Source organism: Chenopodium album, chromosome 9 (assembly GCF_948465745.1).
Source record: "Chenopodium album chromosome 9, dcCheAlbu1.1, whole genome shotgun sequence".
In the NCBI taxonomy this organism is placed as follows: Eukaryota; Viridiplantae; Streptophyta; class Magnoliopsida; order Caryophyllales; family Amaranthaceae; genus Chenopodium; species Chenopodium album.
In genome coordinates this window covers 45,692,324-45,697,790 of record NC_137842.1, presented here as the reverse complement: position 1 = coordinate 45,697,790, position 5,467 = coordinate 45,692,324, and positions in this window count along the sequence as shown.

Below are 5,467 nucleotides of genomic sequence, written 5' to 3'. Positions count from 1 at the left end.
ACGATAGACTACTAATGCACCTACGCCACTAATAATGCGCTCATTCTCATAGAAAAGATTGACACCGTTTCTCAGGGAACAACCAGTTATTAGATTCCATTGTCGAGCAATATGCAGCTCGGCACACCACTGTTTAAGTCTGTGACGAATGAGAACAATAGTACTTGGCTGCATACGCTGAAAATAAGTGCTTGCAAACGATGCATGGACAACCTGTACAGATTATCATTTAAAAGAAATTAGCCCTCACAGACCATTTGCATATATCTAAAACTGAAAAACAAGAAAACATGAACACACAAACCATGAACACAGAAAAAATATAGGCTGTACTGTGACACATACAAGAGTTCCTTCGTTGATGTATGGAGCACGAAATATAGCTTCAAATGATCGATAAGAGCATCTTTGCTGCATCAGCCTTAGATGAACTTCAAGCTCCAACCTACTTAGTGGAAGTACTCTTTCTTCTGTAGCAATTCTTGGTATCGACATATCTAGATATGTCTTTTCTTCACCATGGGAGGCGTATATTCTGGTGTGAATCACACTATTACCTTTAAAATACATTATTAGCGTGTCTCCAACTTCAACATCATTATTTTCGATGAAGTTTTTCCAGCCTTCATCCATATACATGCAGCTAACTTCACTAGCGTTCACACCCTTCTGAATAGTCACAGACCATGACAGACCTTCTGCACCCCGATAAATGGTGACTGCTTCACCCTGATTTGCTAGAAATTGATGATACCGACTAGGAATTTCCTGAAAAAAAAATACACAGGCAGTAAAACCATTAGTAGTGAACTAAGCACAGGTGACTGAAAACCAATTTGCTATAAACAGGACCCCAAACTACTAATTTTTTATGTTGCTGATCAATGCTCAGAACCCATTTCATTATTGCATTATCGGTTGCCTGCACAAAAACAGCACACCAAATACAAATATAAGGAAATTTTAGCATTCCAGTAGTAGAACATATATCTTTCACTGAGCAAACATACCATTATTATAGAGGAACACTATCTCTTACAGCAAATCTGAGCGCCTTTTATACACAAATACCCCAGCAGAAACATAGTAAATAATAGCCACAAGCTTCACACTAACTGTAGCCATGTGAGTATCTATAGACATTAGATACACTAAGACTCTGCCAAGTATCAGATTTTACAGCACTGTAGACACCCTAGCCAAGATAATTACCATGCAGGAGGATAGCTTTTCCTGTTATAGATTCTCTTTATATGCAGCCTGGTACATTAGTCTAGCAAAGGCAAATAAGCACACATGCAGTCTTCACATTCCTAATGACTAAATTTCTGAGGTCTTTCAATAAACACGATGCTCTCAAGTGTTGTGCAATAATAAACCGAATAGTTTAACAAATTATTCTTTATAATAGATTAATGCCTGTAAAGTATGCCATATATCACGCACAGTGCTGGCTCGTTAGCTTCAGTTTATGGCAGGATCAAGGCGTGTCTATTTATAGTTACAATTTCTGCACTGCTACGGTATTACTATATTAGTCCATTTCTACCACATATACATTACAAATTGCCATTCAGAATCTGCAAGAGCGCAAATTATATAATAAACATCATCCATTCTTCAGAAAATAGAACTTGATTTCATTGTAATTACACCCTAGCTTGCTTTACTGATTAAAGTAGATATTCCAAAAAAACACAACCTACCAATTAAATTCTACCATTAATAAATAGCTTCCTACCATAAACTACCACCTAAAAAACAGGCAAGTAAACGACAGCCAAACCCTAAAAACCCCCTCTAACAACAAACAGAATGCACTTAGTCGCGTTCACTTTTCTTTTCTTCATCTGTCTCTTCACGTTCCTTAGTCTCATCTTCTTCTTCACTGTTCTCTGTTTCCTTTTCCGATTCACCACTCTTTGTATTAGGTTTGGTTTCCCTTTCATCGCTGTCTGATTCAACAACAATAACAGGCCATTCTCCACAACCATCCCTCTCGGCTTCTCTTTTTCTTTTATTGCCTTTTTCTTTTTCCGTCCCAACCTTCAGCGCCTCTCTTTGCAGCAATTCTAGATGCCTATTCATCTGTTGCGTCACATCTCTAACGTACAACCGAAAACATGCAATATTTTCTGCCTTTGATTGCGCCGTATTCAATCGCCACGTTGGTGGTGTAAATGCTTTTTCGGAGGTTGCTGTGCTATCGGTACTCCCCATTGTCTTAGGCAAAAACTAATCACTCAGCCTCACAACAAATTAAACTTCGAAAAAAAAGAGAAAGAGATAGAAAATAGAAGGCAGACCAAAACAACAGGATGGACCACTCAAAAATACATAAACCAATTACGACAGATTCTTGCCGAAAAAAACACACCCAGTGACTTTCCAAATACAGCCGTCTATAGATTTACATATTCTACCACTAGAACTCTAGAAGAATCCAAATATAGAGCATCCTTTTTCATACATGTCCTTGTATATACAATATATACCAGTTATCATTGTGTCGTGTTATCATACATCATTTGCTTAATTGCATTTCAATAAGGCATCAAGGGTGCACACATCTATGGCCCATTTATAATATTTTACCACCACTTCGTACGAAAAATACCGCATTTATTAAGCAACGAAAGATTTCTTAACCCTTACAATTACTAGCAATCACTGACCGTTTAGAATATTAGTATACAGACATCACTAAAATAATAAGAACGTTTCACCCCGTGCAAACTAAACACATAGCTCGTAGTTAAAACATATTTATAAGATGCCCTTAGTTTTACGTGACTTGAACATAGGTGCATATATAACACCAAAAACAATTCAACGAGACTTCCTTATCTAGATGTTGGGGGGGGGGGGGGGGCACGCGCAACGCGCGTGCTCCAACGACTAGTATAATAAAATATTGAAAGATTACTTTATTGAAATATTACTTTATATATATATATATATATATATATATATAATCATTAATCCATAGTTATTGTTTCATAGTCTAATATTTCATTTCATTTCAGTCGTTAAACTCTAATCAGTTCAGTTCAGTTCAGCTCCAATCAGTTTAATTCAGTTCGACTCTATTTAGTACATTTTTGTTTAGTTCAGTTCAGTTCAATTCAATTCTGTAAATGTCAACAGGCCTTTAATGTTACGCTAAAGTTTTTTTTTATGTTGTCCCTAAAAGTTTTTGTTTAACTATATGTATTGTTCACCAGATTTTTTTTTCTTCAATTAATTTTATTTATAGTGATATATAAAAAGAGAAATTATTTTTTATTTTTATTTTTTTGACATTACAATAAACAGTACATACTGCGTTACAAAGTTTGACAAACTAGTTCTACAGGTATTAGCTATTTTCTGTGCTATTTTAACGCGATCCCCATCTACTTTCCAAATTACACATCGATCACTGAAATTTAAGGCACCATTTTCAAATGCCTTCAATAGTCCAATGAGTGCTAATGGGTGTCGGCACCCCTCTGCAAAGAGTATTCACCAGCTCACAAGAATCTGTAAAAACAACATCGTTAGCGCAGTCTTTAGTGTTGGCCCATCTAAGAGAATATAAGAGAGAAAGGGTGTAGGGAATATTTCAAGCATTGAACCCCACCGTGATCATACACTAAAGCATGGTGGCGTCCAAAGGGAAGGAAGATAAAACAAAAGAGTCGCCAACAAGTTTCAGGAACTTGTAAACCATTCACAGGGTGAAGGTTACACCCCTTAACGATCCAGGAGATCGTCAACTCCAATAGGTCTGGAACCATGACTGGTAGTTCGGGGATGAAGGTACAAATCCAACCTAAAAGAGATTGAACATGCCCTAATAATAGGCCTCTACTTTATTCTGATTGTATTCATGTGTGCTTTCTGACTAACAAGCAATAAATAGGTTTACCCTAAACCTGTTTAATCTATGTTGGTTGAATATTAATGCACAAATAAATCTATTATTGGCGATCACTTGAATTATAATCAAATTAACCCTAAACAAGATTATTAATTATCTTATTAAGCGTGATTACAAGTACCAATTCCCTTTAAACATGCATAAAAGGTGTGATCAAGCAATAAAAATAAAATATAAACAAGCAACATAATAATAATCATAATAAATTATAACAATTATAAAAATAATCATCATAATAATAATTAAAATAATCATGTTAAAGCATAATAATAGCAAGATCCTAGGCATAATACTAACAAGATTAATAACAAACCCTAACATGTCACTAAACAATAAAGATCAATTCTTTAGCCCTAACATGATACTAACATGCTATTAGGAAAGAAAATAGGAAGCATCATAACAATCATACTTGATATTAGAAATTTTGTGTTATTACCCTAAACATGATACTGGGAAGCAATAAAACATCCTAACATGATACTAGGAATCAAAATAACAATCTAAACATGATTTCTATATCATAATATTAATAAAACAATTAAAGTACTTACTTGGATGCCTCGTATCTCTATCTAATAATAAAATACACACGTTAGTAACTTCAAGGAAAATATAAATCAAAACAATTAAATCAAATAATTAAAATAGAGAATTGGGACCAAACCCTCAGAAATACCAAACCTTTCACGTTTAGGGTGAAGGCAACTTCGAACTTGGCTAGGTGTGTTTAGATCTTGTGAATGCGGAATTGTGTTTGTAAAAGGGTTGGTTTAGAAAGAGAGAGAGAGAGAAAATTAAAAAATTCTTGATGAGAGTTGATGATTGAGAAAGGGGAGATATGACCTCTATTTATAGGAAAAAACAAAGTCGAAAAATAAAGAAAAGATTCCGAATTCGAATCGAAATAGAATTCGATGGACAATAGTTTTTGCGGATTTTGTTTTTATCATATCTTTTGATCCAGACGTCTAAATAAGGCATATAATATGTCGTTGGAAAGCTCTTGAAGTCTAATTTCCAAACCAATTAGAGTTAGATTAAAATCTTTTGTAGATAAAAAAATATGGCCGAAATAGTAGGACGGTGTCAGTTTTGGATAGAGTTTCTTATCTCATTCATATCTTTTTCGTTATAGCTCGGATTTAATATTATAATATATCATTGGAAAGATAATTTCAAGATATATCTAACCATATAATATTTGGATAAAGATTACAAGGCACGAAAATAAAATCTGACAGTCTTCGAACATCTTTAAATTCGAATACAATTAGGATTTAAGAAAAAGGAAAGTTTTTGTAAAAGGAAAATTTTTATTTAACTCAAATTCTTTGATTCTTATCTTTTCAAAAAAGATAATTAAGATCCTTTAGAAACTTATAGAAGCTTCTAATTAATCTTAATTATTTTAGGAATAGGATTAAACCTTTGGACCCTCCACATGATCATCGGGCCGTAGGTAAAACCCTGTTTGGACCCAGTTTAGTATTTTGGCCATAACTTCCTCATTATTCATCGGAATTGGGCTTATAATATATCGTT